Here is a 20,323-nt window from a genome sequence, read left to right on the forward strand (position 1 = left end):
AAACCCGGGCAGGTCCCGCCCCCTCGCCACGAACGCTCCCGATTGGCCGGAGTGTCGCCGGGCCCGCCCCCCCAGCCTCAGCCTAGCAGGTTCGGTGGGTCGCCCGGGTCGTTAACTCCCAGACCCGTTAGAACCGGTCAGGGGAGGAATGCAGCGCTCGACCCTGATTGGCGGCGAGCGACGGGTTTGAAAAATGGCGGGCCTGCCGCTGACTGGCTGGGGTGGCCGCCGGGGGGCGTGGCTGGCCCGGGAGGGAAATCCCCGCCAGATTTAAAAATACCGAGCGGGGCCGCGGGGGCCGGGTCCCGGGGGCGGGCGGCGGCGGCTCCGCTCGCGGGCCCTCGGGGGACGGAGGGCGCCCGCCCGCGCCTCCTCTCGCGGCCGCTCGGCTCCCGGCTCGCGGCGGGGACCCTGCCCGCCGGGCCGCCCCTGCCGGGCGCCGAGAGCGACCCCTGGGGGGAGGCTGGGGCGCGGGCACCGCGGGAAGCGGCGGGCCGGCTGCTGAGGCGGTTAGCGACGCGCCCGCCGGGAGGGCGTTTCCCGCCGCCGGCGCTGCCCCGGGCCCCCCACCCTTCCCCTCGCCCCGGGTGTCAAAGCCGCGCGCTAAGCCCGGGCGCCCCGCGGCAGGCGGGCGGGGTCCCCCCTCCCCCGGGCCCCGCCCCGTCCTCGGCGCCGGGTCCCCGGCGGCGGCCGCGGCCGGCCCGCCACTCCCGCCCGGCTGCGCCTCCGAGAGGGTGCGAGGCGTCGGGGGGCCCCTGAGGCGCCCCGGAGCCCCGGCGGCTCCCGCCCGCCGCGCCCCTCGCCCGGCTGCTCGCGGGGGGCGCGGCCCGAGGCCCCGGGCGCCCGCCGCGCCCCGAGTGTCAGCTTCCGGCTTCCTGCGTCTCCGCGGCTGGGCCCAGGTACGACCCGCGGCGGCGTCTCGGGCGCTGGTTTTCTGGGGCGCTTGGCTCTGGGGGCGCTCGCCCCGGCGGCCCTCGGCAGCGCCGGCAGTTGCTGTGAGGAGCGTGGAGCCTGCGCGGGGGCTCGCCGCGGCCGGGCACCCCCTGGCCGGGGGCCTCTCCATGGCAGCTGATTCTCTAGATTTACTAATAAAGTCTAGTTTTTTAAGAGATTTTTTTTTTGCCCCGTGTACAAATATATATATTTTTAATTCCCTTGGAAATGGATGTTGGTCGCCCAACATGGTGCCCGGACTCGATGGCACTGAATTTAAAAATAAAATTTAAAAGCCACGACGCACTGGTGATGCGCCTGTCGCTGCTGGAATGTGACATAACGTGATTTACCTCGTCGGCTGGGGTTTCTGTGCATTTATGGTACAGTTTGAGAATTGAGTCGTTGCAGAGGTAATTAGGATGAAGTCGTCCCGGACTAGGGTGGGGCTCACACCGACTGTTTCTGCGCCAGGAGGTGGGGCGAGAAGACGGTCATCCACCTCCTAAGGAGAGAGGTGTGGAACCTTCCCTTAGAGCCCCCAGAAGAAACCAGCTCAGCTGAGGCCAATTTCCCTTCTTAACTCATCGCAACGGGGAGCAGGAAAGCATTTCTGTATCTCATCTGCATTGACCATGGGCACCAAGACTTCATTCTCAGGAGGTACTTCCAGATGTAGAACTAACATTGAGGATCACAGTAAAGTGATAAATGAAATAAGGTTTTTTTTTTAAAGATTTATTTATGCATACAAGAACTGGGGTAGAGGCCAGATGGTATGGGGTGATGAGAGGATTCACCAGAGACAGAGTGGGGAACAGAACAGACAGATTGACTGAAATACACTGCTGAGGGGAGCAGTGGGTGAGTCAGGAGAGGTCTGCTGCGCCATGTGGGTATCTCCCTGGCCCGGGATCAAACTTGTGCTGCAGAGGCTGTGGGCAGCTTCCTAGTGCTGCGTCTTAACCCCTTGCACCACCAGGGATGCCCGTGAAATAAGGTTTCTTTTAAGTGAGCTCTAGACAGTCTGACAGAAGAGCCCTTTTTTGTTTTTGTGAAAACTGCAGGCACGGGGACCTCACACCTGGTAGCATAAAGAAAAATCTAGTCCCATATATAGCCCTGGAAAAATGGATTAAATACACAAGAGGTCTGGTCCACTATTATGCATTACTCAGCATACTTTTGTAACTGTCAGAACACTAAAATGCCCTATAAAGAGGAATACCAAGGTCATTCTATTTCTAATCTCATTATGGTTCTAACTAGGAAGATATGATTGTATTTCTGAAACTCAGCTTTAGACCCCTTTTTTTTTTTTCAGGAACACATCAATTACATATACTCTAAAAATAATTTCCCAAGATAATTTTTATTAGAATGATGCATCTCTCTAAAAGATAAGAAAAAGTGTTTATGTTCTTCACAAAAAATGTACAAACTGAAATCCAGCAAAACTCATCATTTTGAATTGTGCACTCAACATTTCTATGGTTTTGATTGGCAAAACTGGTTAATGAGGTCTGGGAGCTACTCTAAGGTGCCATTCAGCTCTGTAAGATGCTGTAATTCTGTGAATGTTAGTGTACAGACTGAGGGGCACCCTGGGACCCTGAAACTTGCACATTCTAAATAGGTTCTGCCAACGGCTGAATAAAGACAAAGCATACTCTTACTGTGAAAGAACTTTAATAGGATAGTGTGCATAGATTAAGTAAAGATAATAGTTTTCCAATAAAACACTCAAAGTTACCCATCCCTTGTGGGTAAATGTCCGGCCAAACAGGGCTGGCCCTAAGCAAGGCCACTGAGGCCCAGGAAATCTTTTGGAGATAACAACACAAATTAGCTATGAACCTAGTTACATTAAAAATAATATTTGATGAAGTAAGAGTTTATAGCTGTCCTAATCTATATAGAGCAAACTTTAGATCACATAATATTGCTGTCGATTTAGGTCTTCCAGTAAAATGATCTTACGGGGCTCCCTGGTGGTGCAAGGGGTTGGGACACAGCCTATGAAGCTGTCCGCAGCCTCTGCAGCACTAGTTCGTTTCCCGGCCGGGGAACTACCCACATGGCACAGCAGACCTCTCCTGTCTCACCCTCTGCTCCCCTCAGCAGTGTATTTCAGTAGATCCTCCTGTTCTGCTCCCCACTCTGTCTCTGGTGAATCCTCTCATACCCCCCCCCCACCTCTGGCCTGTACCCTAGCTCTTGTATGCATAAATAAATCTTTTTTTAAAAAAATGATCTTACCAGGTTCTCCCCTCTCTCCCCGCCCCTCATAATAACTAATATATCACTATTTACCAAACTTTGTCTGAGTTTAGCATCTCAGAAGTGATAATAGCATAAATATTTAACAATAGACTATTATGAGTTAGGATTGAAGCAGTTCCCAAAGTAGGTCCCCTGTCCTATATATATATAAATAGCTAATCTTTGGCTAAACTTGGAATTTATCTACAGCAGTGTCAATTTGACAAAATTGTGTAGAAATGATCTGGGTTCTAGCTATTGAATATCATTTGTTCAGTCAGTTAACCTAAAAATTTGTACTTTTCACAATCTGATTATCAAATTAGAAAATCCTGGAGCAAAGAGACATTCAGTTAACCAAAATTTAATATAAACTTAGTTGCATATAAAATAATTGTTCTCTCAAGTTAATGTAAAAAACGGAAAACTACTCTCCACACATACTAGTTTCTCAAAGTCCTATATTGAAGTTTAATAGTTTTAAATGGTTTCGAAGGCAGTGAGAGGAAGGATAGCACACTGGAGTATTATTAAACAGACAGAACTTCTTGGAGGAAACTCACTGATTCTGAGTCCTGACTATATACCCACTCACTCCAGAGATTCATTTTAATGATGTAATTCAACAATATAGTTTTGAAGAAATGAAAGTGCAGGCTAAAAAAAATAATGAAAGCCTTTCATTTTGTTATTGACCTCTTCAATGAGAAATGGTCAGAAAATAGGGCCTCCCCGGTGGCGCAGCGGTTGAGATCTGGGTTGCGAAGCTGCCCGCGGCCTCTGCAGCACCGGTTCGATCCCCGGCTGCTCCCCGGCCACCGGAGGAGGGTCCCACATGGCGCGCAGACCTCTCCTGCGGCCCGCTGCTCCTCTCAGCAGTGTACTTTGGTCCTTCTGCCTGCTCTGCTCCCCGCTCTGGCTCTGGTGGATTCTCTCACCCTCCCGCACTTCTGACTGTACCCAGTGCATGTATAAACAAATAAATGAATAAAATACATGCCTCTTAAAAAAAAAAAAAAAGAATTAAAAAAAAAAAAGAAATGGTCAGAAAATAGTTTTGATTTCTAAAAAAATCAACTATTTTTGTGCATCATTATGAACAAATGTCTTAGTAAAGTTATTCACTTTCGAAAGGACACCTTGCAAAGGTATTTTTTAAATCCACTGAAGCAATCAGAAAATACTTCAAACTAAAATTCCAGACAGGGAAGAGCTCTTCCCAGGTGTGATGATTTTTTTTTTTTTTTTTTTTTTTGGTGGGACCCTCGCCGGTGGCTGGGGATCGAACTGGCGCTGCAGAGGCTGCGGTCAGCCTCACAACCCAGTGCTCAACCGCTGCGCCACCAGGGGAGGTCCCCAGGTGTGATGATTTTTGAGAACAGTGTGTAGGTGTTAAACTTGGAACTGAGAAGCAATCTGACTTGGCCCAGATTTTCTTTTACCAAAGGAAAGAGAATCCAGCAAACTTTTGATAGTTGTGTGGGGTTAGCACAATCAGTGATAAGCTGGAAGACCCCTAAATATGCATAGCGATCTATTTCCCACAGAGATGTGCTGAACTCAGAGGTATACGGTATGGGAGTCTAGAGTGTTGTGCCAGAAGTTTCTAACAAGGTGAAATCTCTGAGCATTTCATAGTGTTTTGTATACAAAATTCTAACTAGAAGGAGAGGGTCTGCTACAAATGGAGACTGGTCTCCTGAAGACATTTGCCACATTTTGAAGCTCTGTGGAAGGAATTTAGAGAGAAAAACTCAAAACCTTCAATGAGCAGAAATGAATCAATTTTATAGTCCTTCAGGAGACAAAGACTGCCATGCCCTTAATCAGAAGCCAGAGGAATAAGCCAGAGGTGAACTGGGTCTTAATCTTTACAGTCCAGTCTGAATACATATCGCTCAATCTCTCTGTTGGATCCAGGGAATCAAACTTTTATCCTTCTACTGGTTAGAAGGCTTGATTCTGCCTAGTAGAGAGAAGGTCAGTGTCCTCTTCTAGAAGATATCATCTGGAGCATATCAAAATTAAAAACTTGAACACTAGAGAGAGAGAAAAATCTTAAAGAACCAGAGGAAAAACAGTCAATTTTGAAAAAAGAATGTCTTAATGTAGACTTTAAAACAGATGAAACATAAGTTCAGAAGACATAAATGCCATTTTTAATTTGCTGAAGGGAAAAAGGAAAAAAAAAAAACCGTCTTGCTTACCTCGACTTCTATATCCAGGGGAAAATCTTTCAAGAATTAAGTAAAGATGCTTTCAGACAAACATAAGCTGAGAGAACTCATTGCCAGTAGTCTTCTTAAGCAAGGATCTTTCCTTGTTCAGAAATTGATAAAAGTAACGATTTGTGTAAAACCTTAACATACCAGGCATGCTATAATATGATGGGGGTTCTAGTTACATACTTGTGCGCATGCATATGCAGATATGTGCATGTGCAAAGGTTCATCCCATACGTACTAACTGGGTTTTAAATTTGTGCTAGAAAGTCTATATCATAGCTACTAAGCTTATGAAAATGTTTAATGTCATTCATTATTAGGGAAATACAAACTCAAACTACAATAAGATACCATTCCACAACCACTAGGATGAGTATAGTAAAGACAAAAATAGCAAGTGGTGAATATGTGGAAAAGGTGGAATACTCACATATCATTGGTGGGAATGTAAAAGTATAGTCACTATAGAAAGTATTTTGGTGGTTTCTCAAAATTTAAACATAGTTACCCAGCAATTCCACACATAGGCATCTACCCAAGAGAAATAAAACCTATGTCCATTTAAAAAATAATGTAAATATTTAATAGCAGTATTACTTGTAATGGTCAAAAAAAAAGGTCAAATAGGGCCTCCCCGGTTGCACAGCGGTTGAGCGCTGGGTTGCGAAGCTGCCCGCAGCCTCTGCAGCGCTGGTTCGATCCCCGGCCACCGAGCAAGGATCCCACATGGCGCGACAGACCTCTCCTGCCGCCCGCTACTCCCCTCAGCAGTGTCCTTCGTCTGTCAGTCTGCCTGTTCTTTTCCCGGCTCTGGCTCTGGTGAATTCTCTCACCCTCCCATGCTTCTGACTGTACCCAGTGCTTATATAAATAAATAAATCTTTAAAAAATAAAAAAAAAAAAAAGAGGAGGAGGCAACAGGAATAAGCACTGATACAAGCTACACATGGTGGAACCCTTAAATGTTAATCTAAGTGAAAGAAGCCACAAACAACATATTGTGTGATTCCAGAGATCGAAAATGTCTAGAAAATCAAGTATATAGACATAGAAAGAACAGTGATGACCCTATTGCTGGAGGAGGGAATAGGAACTAACGGCATAGGCATGATGGAACTTTCCAGGTGAAGGAATGTTCTAAAACTGGATTATGGTGTGAGTTGCACAAATGTATCAATTCACTAAAAAAAATCACTGAACTGTGCACATACGATAGGTGAAATTTATGATATGTAAGCACACCCCAATAAAACTTAAAAAAAAAACACCAGTGATTTATTTTTCATTTGCAGAACCCCGCGTTCAAAACAGTCAACAACAATTTAGATTTTAGCAGTATGAAAATATAGGGATCACTTGTGAGGAAATGAATACAACAAAGCTATTTTGGGAAATAGTGGTTAAGAGTGTCAGCAGCTCTCATACTAGCATTGTTCAGTGGGCCCATATTTAGCAAAATATCTATTGCTTTCTTACAATAGGAAAATAATTCTTTTGTAAATGTTTTGGAAAATTTTTATCTATTTTTTGTAGGTGTTTCCAGCTAAAGTAAATTTGTGATATCCTAGTACCATGCTGATCTTATACCTACGTTTGGGAATGACTAAATATTGTAAATTCCAGTATAGAAAATATAAAAATGAAATATTTACAACTTTACTCCCTAAAAAATGTTGCTATAATACTTACTGGTTTGATTGTATCTAAAAATAAATTCACAAACAATAGAGATTTTCAGATATATTTGTAGAAATACCATTCAAATATAAAGCCTAGAATTCTTTTTTTTTTTAAGATTTATTTATATATGCATACAAGAGCTGGGGTACAGGCCAGAGATGCGGGGGATAAGAGGATTCACCAGAGACAGAGTGGGGAACAGAACAGGCAGACTGTCTGAAATACACTGCTGAGGGAAGCAGCGGGTGAGACTCCAGGAGAGGTCTGCCGTGCCATGTGGGACCCTTGCTGGGCGGCCAGGATCAAACTCGTGCTGCAGAGGCTGTGGATTGCTTCATAGGTTGCATCTTAAACCCTTGCTCTACCAGGGAGGCCCTAAAGCCTAGAATTCTTAATAACTAAAATGTGAAGATCAGACTAATAAAGTATTTACATCTAGAGGGACAAACTGAAAATTTAAAGGATAGTGAAAATTGAAGAGGTGACTTAATTTTGTTGAAAAGTTCAACAGTCATTCTAGGAATTTCATAAACCAAGTCGCTGGACAGTCATCAAACCCTAGTACAGACACAGCAGAATTCTGTCCCGTAACCTCTAGGCATATCTCATGCCCACATTTTTTTTGGTTTTGGTTTTGGGCAGGTTGTCATCTCAAGGATCTTGGGAATGGAATAAACGTAGAATAACCACACAATCAAGAGTCTGCTCTCCCTGGTGAGTATGAGATCAAAAACAAGTCTATTCTCAAAATCCCCCAACTGAAGTCAAATAACTCCATGCAAATGTAAAGGAGCCTTAATGGGGGGGGGCTGTCAAGCTTTGGCCTAAAGCATGTGTATTTCTCAAGCCCGCCTCCCTCCTGAGGTCCTTAAGTTCCTACTCAGAGAGTGGGTTTATCTCCAAGCTCTAATGGAACCTATTTTCTTCCACTGCCAGCGCTGCTTCCCACCCTGCGTATGCCTCTTGCCACTGCAGCATCCTAAAACACAGTAACTTCATGAAAACATTTAAGCCTGTGAGTCTCCAAAATATTGCTTAGATATACTGGAAATTCAGAGACAGGAAAAAAGCAACAACAACAAAAAAAAACAACAAAAAACCACCACCAAGAGTGCTCTTTTTCCCTTGTTTCAGAATGAACAAAATTCCCTGGGAAGTATTCCAGCTGGCTTGGCTTAAATCAGGTGCCCACCCAGTGAACCAAGCACTTGAGCGGAGGGCCGGGTATTGGGGAAATAACCTTGTGAAAACGCCCCTCTAATCCCAAGACTAGATTTGAGTGCAGGTAGTTAACAGGAGGGGTCAGGAAACGCTGGTAGGAGTGGGGGAAGTGAGACAAAGAAGGGAAGGCTGTAAATAAAGGGGATCTTATCAAGCCGGTTACCATTGGTAATGACCTGAACATAATCCCACGGGAAAACTCTGAGACTGTCCAGCACAAGCCTCAAAGTTATCCCACCTGAAGGGCTAGAGAGCTGGGTATTTATATAACAAATCCAGTCAGTGAGGGCTGCTGAGAGAGGAGGCTGATAATTCCCAGGCACTTCCAAATTCCCTGACTACACAGGAACGGGGCTGCCTTCCAGACTTGAGAGAAAGCCCCCAGGCAGAGAAAGGCAGATTCTGAAGCCATAAATCTGCCTGGAAACACTGAAATGTAGTTGGGAGCAGTATTAGCAGATCTACAGGGTCTACCACTCTTAATTTCTTTGTCAGATAAAAATTAACTGCACACAGAGTTGTTATAACTTCAAAAAAGAATGCCTATGAGACTTTATAAAATAGAACATAAAACACACAGAATTGTTTGGAAATTTCTTGAAGGCACAGAATATATACCACATCGTAGCTCAAATATTTACTGAGTGAATTTGTTTACTGAATGAATTTGTAGTATGTGAACATATTACATTTCCTAGATTTATAAAAGATGGGATTATTTTTAAACTGTCATTAAGATCAATAACTCATTTCTACTAACATCTAAAAGAATTTTTCATGTTTCAATAAGTGTAAAGGTGTGGCCTTGGTCTATTCCTTCTCTCATTCTTTTAATATCTAGTTTATTCTAGATAATTGTTGCCCACCCAGTAACCATTCTCCAGTCTTACCTTTAAATATACCTTGTTCGGGCCCCGCTGGTGGCGCAAGGGGTTAAGATGCAGCCTATGAGGCTATCAGCTGCCACTGTAGCACGATATCAAGCCAGGGCCGGCCATGGAGGAACCCACATGGTGCAGCAGACCTCTCCTGACTTACCCGCTGCTCCCCTCAGCAGTGTATTTCAGTGGATCCACCTGTTCTGCTCCCCACTCTGTCTCTGCTGAACCCTCTCACACCCCCCACCCCTGTACCCCAGCTCTTGTATGCATAAATAAATAAATTTTTAAAAAATATATATATACCTTGTTCAAATCAACCACGAGAATGCTACTCTGAGTAGCAGAAGAGAAAGGCACATTCCTTGATGTGAAACCCAACATTTGAGTTTCTAAAGCAATACCATTAGCCATCTTCTCTCAATCTTCTTATTTTAGAAAAATAAACTAGTAACACTATTGAATAGGTATTCAGTTACAGGCGGCCAGTGATTCATTACTTAATAAATAGCATTTTTTTTTTTCCTTTTGCATAGCAACCACAATACAAGTACTTTTATTTCTGGAGTAAATTGCTTGAGATAGTAACTCATCAGAAAACACATATGAGCAGCAGTGTTTGGCCAGATTAGTTTTAATCCATCTGGATTCCTCTATAAGGAAAGATCACATTATTCACCTCAGCTTTCTACCTGTTCTCTCCTCCAATGCTCACTTTGATCTTTTAAAACTTCCACCTACATGAGTTCGGTAGGGCTGTATAACCGGGACCCATGAGTGAGATGATAACTTTCCAGATGCCAAGTTAATGTGCATAACCAGTTCAGCATGCTGTGCTGCACACCACCTTGCTTGGCTCAGCCATATTCAAAAGCAGCCTCGGTTCTCCCTCCAGAATAGATTTTGAATCTCTGTACTATTTTCATATCTACGATCATGTGAGTTCAAACCACAATAATCTCTTTTTTTTTTAAGATTTATTTATTTATTTATACAAGAAACAGGGTACAGGCTAGATGCACAGGAGGGTGAGAGGATTCACCAGAGATAGAGTGGGGAACAGAACAGGCAGACTGAAGAAATACACTGCTGAGGGGAGCAGCGGGTGCGCCATGTGGGACCCTCGCTGGCCGGCGGGGATCGAACCAGTGCTACAGAGGCTGTGGACAGCTTCACAGTGTGGTGCTCAACCGCCTGTGCCACCAGGGGAGGCCACACAAAATAATCTCTTACCCAGAGTACAGGTACAGACTCTGCACCGGTTTCCCTGATTCCAGGAATTCTTAGTCTTAATAATCCATCCTCCGCAGAATAGGGAGAATTATCTCAAAACTTGGATCAATCACTTCCCAGATGAAACTTTACGATGGCCGACATTTCAGATAAGATTAACATTTCACCCTTGCACACAAGGCCTGTGTAACCTGCCTTCTTCCCATCTCTAACTTCATCCCCTACCACTCACCTGTTCACTTTCTTTTCATTCCTAAAACACACCAAAATCTTTTTGGGCTCAATACTCTTGCACCAGCTATTCCTGCTGTCTAGAATGCTCTCCCTTTCTCATCATCATTGGCTCTTTCATTTCAGATTTCAGTTTAAATGTAATAGCCAACTTTCATAACATTCATCACTATCTGTAATAGCAAGTGTATTTGCTTATTACTTTAGTATTCATGGCCTCAACTAGACTCCAAGAGGTCAGAGACATGCTGCTTCTGTTCTCCTTTAATAGTGTGTTTAGCATATATGTGTCTGTAAATTTCAGTTAATTGAGGGGCCTCCCTAGTGGTATAGTGTTTAAGGACACAGAGCTATGAAGCTATCACCAGCCACTGCAGCACAAGTTTGAACCCCAGCCAGGGAGCTGACCCACATGGTGCAGCCCACCTCTCCTGTCTCACCTGATGCTCCCCTCAGCAGTGCATTTCAGTCTGCTTGTTCTGCTCCCCACTCTGACTCTGGTGAATCCTCTCCCCACCCCTCACCTCTGGCCTACACTCCAGTTCTTATATGCACAAATAAATAAATCTCAAAAATTCTCAGTTAATTGAATAAATCAATTTCTTAATAGCAGTGATTGATCTTGAAAGCAGTCCCCAGCTTCCAAAATGGACTTTTTTATCCTTCCATGTAAAAGAGGGAAGTATGATTGCAGCTTTCAGCATAATGAGGGACAAAATACTTTGGGTATTTTTATTTTCCTCCAAAAATTACTTCCTGTAATGCATTGCCAGGATAGCAGAAAATAGGGGAACTATCTAAGGAATCCCTCGATGCCCCCTCTGCCACCCTATCCAACACCAATATAAGTGCTTGTGTGGATATGCCTTTTGGTTGAAAGGTTAGCTCTCTAATTCTGGGCTTTAGTACTAGGAAGCTCAGTTGCCAACTATATAAGTCATTTCTCTATTTCATTACAACAGCGAAGATATTTAATTTCCCTATGTGATGTCTTAGGTCTTATTTTCCAATTGTTTCATATTATTTAACAGGCCTTTTTTTTTTTTTTTTTTTTAAGATTTATTTATTTATTTATTTATACAAGCACTGGGTACAGTCAGAAACGCGGGAGGATGAGAGAATTCACCAGAGCCAGAGCGGGGAACAGAACAGTCAGAAGGACCAAAGTACACTGCTGAGGGGAGCAGCGGGTGGCAGGAGAGGTCTGCACGCCATGTGGGACCCTCCTCCGGTGGCCGGGGAGCAGCCGAGCAGCCGGGGATCCGGGGATCGAGCCGGCGCTGCAGAGGCTGCGGGCAGCTTCACAACCCAGCGCTCAACCGCTGCGCCACCGGGGAGGCCCCAGGCCTTTTTTTTTAGAAAGATTTATTTATACATACAAGAACTGGAGTGTAGGCCAAAGGTGCGGGGGTGTGAGAGGATTCACTATTCACCAGAGAACTAACAGGAGGATCCACTGAAATACACTGCTGAGGGGAGCAGCAGGTGAGTCAGGAGAGGTCTGCTGCACCATGTGAGTCAGCTCCCTGGCCCCTTGCACCACCAAGGAGGCCCACATTTAACAGGTGTCTTTAAGGTCCCCAGTCTGGTGCGTTGACTTAAATCATCATAAGACAAAAAGTGAGGTGGATGGGAGATGAAACACAGAGGGATTGAGACTTCTGGAGTGAGCTGGTAAGGTAAATTTTCTCAGTGATTTAGTAAGCACAGCCATGTGAATTCTTTACCTTATCCTTTGAGGTTTATACTCTACAATGTGGTAGGTTTTTTACACTTAAACTGTTTGCTTTTAACTGCTGTGCTCTCTGAGTGACTTTAAAACTTAGAGATCATAGTGGTCTTTCACCACTATTTTGGTGGGCTCTAGAATTTACAGTGATATACAAAAAGCGCCTTTTAGAGGTCTCTGCTAGCCATTAAGCAAAACATATGCGTCTCAGCAAAGAGAACATCTTTAAAAAGATGATTAGATCCAACAGATACAGGTGGGCCTTGCCGGCTAGCCTAAATAAGCAAAGCCCCAGCTTCACAGGTCAAGTTTGACTCAGCAAAACTATGTGATGTCTTAGGTCTTATTTTCCAATTGTTTCATATTATTTAACAGGCCTTTTTTTAAAAAAAAAAAAAGACCTGTGGAGACCTCAGTAAAGTGAAGGCCAGGTGTTCCGTAGCAAATACAAATCTCAGAGAGCCAACAGCAGCACCTTGTGGGGAGGTAGCAGGTTTCTACAGGCTGTGGACACTCTCACATGCAGGGATAGGCGTAGAGGGGAAAGGGAATCTTGCCCTCTGCAGACCCATCAGACATGAGAGGTTTAGCCTGATTTCAGGTCAGCAACTGAGCACCCAGATTTTGCGTCCTATGAAGAACTAAAGTTTGACCTTCCACCTTTAAATTGTTACTGCTAGTCCTAATTAGACAGCGTGGATGGGCATATCTAAGTCCTATCCATCGTATGTATATTCTTATTGACTTGCAGAGCTAAAAGAGAAAATAAAGTACGTACTAATCTCCTGGATTCATGTGGCTCTACCACAGATTTTTGAGGGTCACTCCCTATCGGATTGATTTTAATTCATTAATTCCATATATTTGGCCGTGCCTTTACCTGTCATTCTACAATCAAATTATAGCTTCATTCATGGAAGGGGAGAAGATTTTTATAAATAAATAGCAGATGTTCTTATTATAAAGATGTTCTTATATGCATCTTACGGGTTTGGCTTAGAGAGACAATTCCATGGAATTGTTACAAAACCAAAGACTAAGAAGGTAATTAAAATGACTATCCTTGGAATATTGTGTTTAGGAACTAGGTGAGCTCAGAAAATCAAGAAGTGAGGGTGGTTTGACCAGTGTGTTTCGATCTTTTTTTCAGAATAGTAATAGTGGAATAAAAACAAAGTAAAGGAAGACAGGTGAATTGCCTTGGAGAGAAGTTTCCTTAGGAGAATATGTAACCTCTTAGAGAAATCTGTGGAAACAAACTAGAAAGATGTAAAATGTGAAAACAAGCTCTCAAGTTCCAGGATAAACAGGTATAAAAGAGGAATGGAGATGTACCTGGACCTAAGTGTCCTTAAGGAAGGCACTAGAACAAAGGAAATTATCTTTGTTGTTACTAGAGCAGAAAAACTTTTGAGGTCTGAAGTAATCTAAGAAATCTAAGATCTCAAAGGATGGAGTAGAGTGATTCTTCCTTAAAAATCAGAATATAGGGAACCTGAAGTTGCAATCTCTAAGGGTATATAGATTGACTTTGTGTGGGCAGTGGGAAGCACCTCTTTTTAAAGAGAGTTTACTTGCAAAAGTAAGTTTTCTGGGCCTCCCCTGGTGGCGCAGGCAGTTGAGCGCAGTGCTGTGAAGCTATCCACAGCCTCTGCAGTGCTGTTTCAATCAAGGCTGGCCGGCGAGGGTCCCACATGGTGCAGCAGACCTCTCCTGTCGCGCCCGCTGCTCCCCTCAGCAGTTTATTTCATCAGTCTGCCTGTTCTGTTCCCTGCTTTGTCTCTGGTGAATCCTCTCACCCTCCCGTGCATCTGGCCTGTACCCCAGTTCTTGTATAAATAAAATCTTAAAAAAAAAAAAAAAGAAGAACTTTTCTTTGGGAATTTGATTATGGGCAGCAGTTTACATTCAGGTTTTTTTTTTTTTTCAAGGATTTATTTATTTATGATTACAATAACTGGGGTACAGGCCAGAGGTGTGGGAGGTGAGAGGATTCACTAGAGACAGCATGGGGAACAGAACAGGCACACTGACTGAAATACACTGCTGAGAGGAGCAGTGGGTGAATCATGAGAGGTCTTCTGCGCCATATGGGTTGCTTCCTGGCTGGGGATCGAACTTGTGCTGTAGTGCCTGCAGACAGCCTCACAGCACTGAGCGCAACCCCTTGCACCACCAGGGAGGCCCCGGGTTACATTCAAATATAACACATCCGTGTATTGCTGGTATTTTATTACTGAAATTATTTTATGCTTTTATTCCTGAAGTATTTTTATGTTTTCATTAGAAATCAACAAGGAATCTCTGCTTGTTCTGTTGCACAATGCAGCCAGATATCATTTGCAGTAAGAACTATAGATAATAGAAAGTGAATTTTCAGCCTTTGGCACAGAATTGGCCTTGAAGTTGATTCAAGTGGTTGATCCATTTCAGCACCTTCTTGGGGGACAGACTGACCCCACACACTTTATGATCTAGGTGAGTCCACAGAAGAGGGGCGATCAGGATTGGTAAGGGGAAAGAGCAGACAGAAAGTGGGACAAAATTATTCTGGTTGAACACTGAGCTCCTGTCAAAGAAGCACTTCTCAGAGGGACTCTAGGCTTAAAGTCTAATCACAGAGGCTAAGAGGAAAACCTATAGTTCCTCCCTCACTCCTGCCCTGAGAAGGTGACTTTTCTGGTGAATGGTTTTTTTTTTTTGAAGATTTATTTATTTATGCATATAAGAACTGGGGTGCAGGCCAGAGGTGCGGAGGGTGAGAGGAATCACCAGAGACAGAGTGGGGAGCAGAACTCTCTGGTGAATTTGGGAAGACAATGGGCTTTTCTCTTCCTGCCCCTTCCTTCCCTTCTTCTTGGAAGCCTGCTGCCTTAGATGGCACGTGCTCTTCTGCTCTGTTCCCTGCCAGGTGGCAAGAGAAAGGAAGCCTGTGGTTCTTTCTGTGGTTTGGTGGGTGAGTCTACTTATTTCCGGGCTCTTTATTATTGCTTAAGGAGGGGAGATGCACTCCCTGTGCCAGCATCATCTATGTGAAGGAGATGTTATGGTGCTCCTCCTGAACTACCTTTTGGTCTTGCTTATAAATTGGTTCAGACCTCAGGTGAGGAGTACCAGTAGGATATAATTGGTTCGCTTGATTTTCTAAAAGCATGGTTTCAGAAATAAGATGATTCCAGAGAAGGGTGTCAAGGATGAATAGGATAGATAGTGCGAAGAAAAAGGAATAGCAACTAGCAGAGGAAGAAACAGCCTGCATGAAAGCAGAGACCTGAAACAGCATGGTGTGCTCTGGTGACTCAGAATGCAGAAGTGTAGTGTGCACAGTGACAAGTGGTAGCAAAGAGGTTACAGAACTACTTCCCCAGACCCCTCGAAAGCCCTGAAATGTCCCATATGGGGTTTCTCATTGCCCCTAGAAATAAATCCTGAGATGATACTTGAACCCTTTAAGTTCTGACCCACCTGACTGCAACACCCCAATGCCCACTCTGCATGGAAGCCCCTTCCTCTACCTGGCAAACTTCCCATCTCACCACCAAGCAACCTCAGGGCACCATGTCTTCCTGGTACTTTGGGGGGACTGTGCTTCCACCAGCCCAAGTGCACTGTGGTGGTGTCCTCCCAACAGCCTCCATTTAGTCCGCCCCACTGGCCGTCTTCCCAGCGTTTCTTGCTCAAACCCTCTTGTCAGGGCTGGGGACAGCACAGTCCCTTCCTCGTGCTGTGCAAGGCAGATGGTCGGGAAGCCAGGCGTTATAGATAGTGGTGAGCAGAGGGCCTGTCGGTATTTATCCCTGAGGCAGGGGCAATGCCCACCCAGGTCTGGTTCTGGGGGGCTCCAGCACCGAGTGGTGGGCCTGCCCTGTCTGGGGTCCTGTGTGAGCATGCTGCTGTAGATGCCTGCAGTTCCTGTAGATCCGGGCGTGGGGAAGAGGGGAACCAATGTCCCAGCACAGCTATAGACCCTTCAACTCTCATCCTTCCTGGAGCCATCCTGTTACCCAGGCTGGGCGAAGGGCACCTCCTGGAGGGGTCAGGAGCCTGGGTCCCTCCATTCTTTTGAGGTCAGAGACTACTAGTTAGAGATGGGGAAGGACCTATGGTAGGGCATTGCGGAGCAAGGGGCAGTCAGCTAAGAATGGATTAAATCAAGGTTGAGTTTTGCCAACCAGGTGAGAAGGAAGATTTTCAAGAGAACAGAGAATATTAAAAGTAGCTAAAGTGACCAAGTATAGAATATAATCAGAAAACTAATTAAAGAATGTTAGTTCCTCATTATGTGCCTATCTAAGTCACTGTTGCTATGTATAGAACACTTTCTCTAGTTGGACTGAATCGTGTATCTTAAATACCATGGCTAAAACAGAAATAATTATTTTGTGGTCCTTTGAGAGAGAGACCCCATTAAATCAATTTTTTAGAAAGATTTATTTAATTATACAAGAGCTGGGGTACAGGCCAGATGTGCGGGAGGGTGAGAGGATTCACCAGAGACAGAGCGGGGAACAGAACAGGCAGACTGACTGAAATACATTGCTGAGGGGAGCATCGGGCGAGACAGGAGAGGCCTGCCACACCATGTGGGTTGCTCTGCAGCCAGTGGGGATCGAACCAGCACTGCAGAGGCTGCTGATAGCTTCGCAGCACTGCGCTCAACTACCTGCGCCACAAGGGAGGCCCCGTAAATCAATTTTTAAAAAAACATTGATGTAATTGAGCAAAAAAAAAAAGAGACAGCACAAAATAACTGATATGAAGAATGAAGAGAAATAGCAGTGCACACCTTGCATACATTAAAAACATAAGAGAATATTATAAGCAAATAAATAGTATATAAATGTAGATGAACTGAGTCTATCAAATGCAATACATGATGATAAAACATAGAAAGTCTTTCTTGCAATTAAAAGGCAAAGTACATTTACTGGGAACAAAGTATTGTAATTCAGGGACTAAAGATACAGGGAGAAACCCAAACAGTGTCCTGAGGAGGTACCAAAGGTAGGAGTTTTATTGAAAGAAGAGACAAAGATGAGGTAAGTGAAGAATTCATGGGTGTAGCCAACAAGTCCACTGCCCTTGGTTACGCCTAGCTGACTGCTGACTCTGTCTTCAGCAATAATCATCAGTCCAGGTTCATCAGTCCTTGTGAATGGGATGACTTCTTAAACAAGTGTTTGCTTGGTTTCTCAAACAAATTTCAGTTTCGCCCAGTGCAAAGGTTCAAGTAACGAGACAGCAAGGCACTTTCTCGGAAATGACTATTCTAATTCCATTTTAAAATGACTCCATGATGTCAATTTTTACATAACCTTTTCATTTCAATTTCCTAATCACATTCATGTAAAGATTATGGACAATTTATATATTTTTGTAAATTAAATAAAATTATATATTTGCTTATTTTATAATAAAACCAGAAAAAAATTCAATCATGTGCAAAGCTCTAGAGGAAAGGGAAGAAAATACTTTTTTAAGAATCATATTTGAACCCTCTCAGAAAGCAAATATTTTGATGATATCAACAATTCCCCTATAACATAGGTTTCATAAATCTGTATTTCCACATTGTCTACTTTGAAGTAGGTGGACCATAAATCTACTGAATTTAAGCTCCAGTCACTTGGACAGACCCCTTTAAAGGCCTGTCCCTATTCTGCATTCACAATGTTATATCCTTATATAACATTCACAATGGTATATCTCTTTTCCTTAGAGACGACCCCTCAAATTATACAAGTTTAAAATTTCCCTAAACCAGATTCCAACCTTGGCTGTGAATTACACTTGGAGCAAGGAATTTTTACCTGCCCTGAATATGAAGATTTGTAGAAGTAAACAAGGAAATTGGTATGAAAATTTCTTTGTCTGAATAAGAGAATCACCGAAAAGATAGGCATTGAGAATTTACATGTCACCTACTCTAGGAATGCTTTCTATTTGTCAGAGATGCATCATTTCTTGTGTGCTATATCTGTACACTTTAAACTCTAATTTTTTTCTGTACATTTTTTCTCTAATTTTTATTGGTACAAGTGTCTTTGTTTAGGCCACTACAACAAAATCTATAGATCAAGTGGCTTACAAATAATAAAATGTATTTATTTTTCATAATTATGGAGACCAGGAGGTCCACCATCAAGGTCTGGCAGATTTTTGTCTGATAAGTCTGCTTCTTGTTCACAGACTGCTCTCTTCTCACTTGGCCCTCACAGAGCAGAAGTGGTGAGGGAGCTCTGTGCTGAGCTCTTGTGAGTGCACTAATCCCATTCATCAGGGGTCCACCCTCATGGCCTAATCATTGCCCTAACACTGTCTCCAAATGTCACATTGCAGGTTAGGGTCAACATATGAATTTGAGGGAAACACATTCAGTCTCTAGCAGCATGTATCATATATTTGCAAAGTTACAGTCTTCCCTACTACACAGCAAGCTCCAAAATGGCTAGGACCTTCTCCCAATTATTTATATCCCCAGAACCTAGAAAAAGATCCTACTATGCAAAAAAGTGAGTGTTTTATTGGATCTTTTGAAAACAGGAGGCATAGCCACAATTCATCACTTTTGTAAAATTCATATGAAACTTAACTAAAACACGAATTGATTCGGTCACATTTTGCAGAATAGGTTTTTAACTTTTTAGGGAAAAAACTAAACAATATAAATGATTTTATGAATCCATAAATGCACAGGGAAAAATGTGAAAATCCAACATTCTGTTATATTTGCTTCAGATTTTTAAAAAATAAATAAAATTTACAAATACAGTAGAAGCATGGTTAAACCATTATGGAAAACTATCCCTTGGCCTTCCTCTTGAGAAATGACCACCATCTTGGCCCTTCCTTCCTGCTCATTTTCACCATTTAATATATCCACAAATGATATCCTTATTCTGTGTTTTAGTACTTTAAATCAGCATTATCTAACACAAATATAATGTAAACCACAGGTGCAGTTTTATATGTTCCAGTAGCCACATAGGAAATAAAAACAGGTAAAATTTACTTCAGTATTATATTTTATTTAAGCCAGCATATACAAAAGATTATTTCGACATATAACTAATGTAAAACTTACTGGCAAGCTATTCAATATCCTTTTAAAATTTCTGCTAGGAACTGTGAAATTCCACTGTCTTCAGATGCTAACTACAGATTTCAGAAAATTTAACCTGAAAAAATACATTTCCAGATTGTTCCAAACGTACTTAAAAGTTGTCCAATAACTAAAATCAGTTTTTAAATTTAACAATCCAGATTTTCAGTAGCAATAACCATAGTCCATCGCTACGTAGGGCCAGCAGACATCCTACTAAACAAAGTAGCTTAAGAAAACAACACAAATTACTTACCATTCAGCATCTTTCTCTTGCCCACTTAACTTGTGCAATATTTTAACTTCGTTTTTTTTCCCTTTGCCATATCCCAGGATGGAAGCGCACAGATGGAAATGAATGGATGGCTTTAAATTTGCATGAAAAAACATCACCCACCACTAATTTTCTATCACTAAATTTGCTCTGCAACTGTAAAAGAACTTTCAAAAAACCCTACTGCTTTGTATTTTCGTTTGAATAAGGGATTGTTAAAACAGGGCCAACCTGCTGGTCAGTAATGGCTGTGTCGAGCGAAGGTGCAGCTGTCACAGCAGCCTCTGGAGCCTCCAGCCCAGCCCGGCACCAGCGCGAGCCCACGTGCACGCAGGCGCGAGCACACGAGTGTGCCCCCCGCCCCCCCGGGCACACGTGCGTGCAGACCCCCCAGAAAATGCGCCTTCGTTCTCCCCTCTTGCTCCAAAGGGCGATCGCTGGGAAGTTTCCGAGGCTCCCTCTGCTGACTGTGTTGGGGGGGTCCCCCCTCCCCTTCCCGGGCCTTAAGCCCCGCCCCTCCCCAGGGTCACCCGAGGAGAAACTGAAAAGGTTGGG

The 20,323-nt window shown here is 43.7% G+C and overlaps 1 long non-coding RNA gene across 7 annotated transcripts; it reads left to right on the forward strand.

The window, feature by feature from the left end:
* The first annotated feature begins 831 nt into the window (after positions 1-831).
* Positions 832-19,997, forward strand: LOC119257979 (uncharacterized). 7 transcript variants are annotated; one of them, XR_008554031.1, is made up of 7 exons: positions 832-899; positions 7,743-7,814; positions 8,037-8,115; positions 13,543-13,702; positions 14,680-14,870; positions 18,112-18,245; positions 19,828-19,997. It is a non-coding gene; the product is annotated as an uncharacterized LOC119257979 (long non-coding RNA). The 7 variants fall into 7 exon arrangements; XR_008554032.1 differs by lacking the exon at positions 8,037-8,115; XR_005128151.2 differs by lacking the exons at positions 8,037-8,115; positions 13,543-13,702; positions 14,680-14,870 and adding an exon at positions 1,408-1,596.
* Positions 19,998-20,323: the final 326 nt, after the last annotated feature.

Source organism: Talpa occidentalis, unplaced genomic scaffold (assembly GCF_014898055.3).
Source record: "Talpa occidentalis isolate TD23 unplaced genomic scaffold, MPIMG_talOcc4v2.1 talOcc4.4, whole genome shotgun sequence".
Taxonomy (NCBI): domain Eukaryota; kingdom Metazoa; phylum Chordata; class Mammalia; order Eulipotyphla; family Talpidae; genus Talpa; species Talpa occidentalis.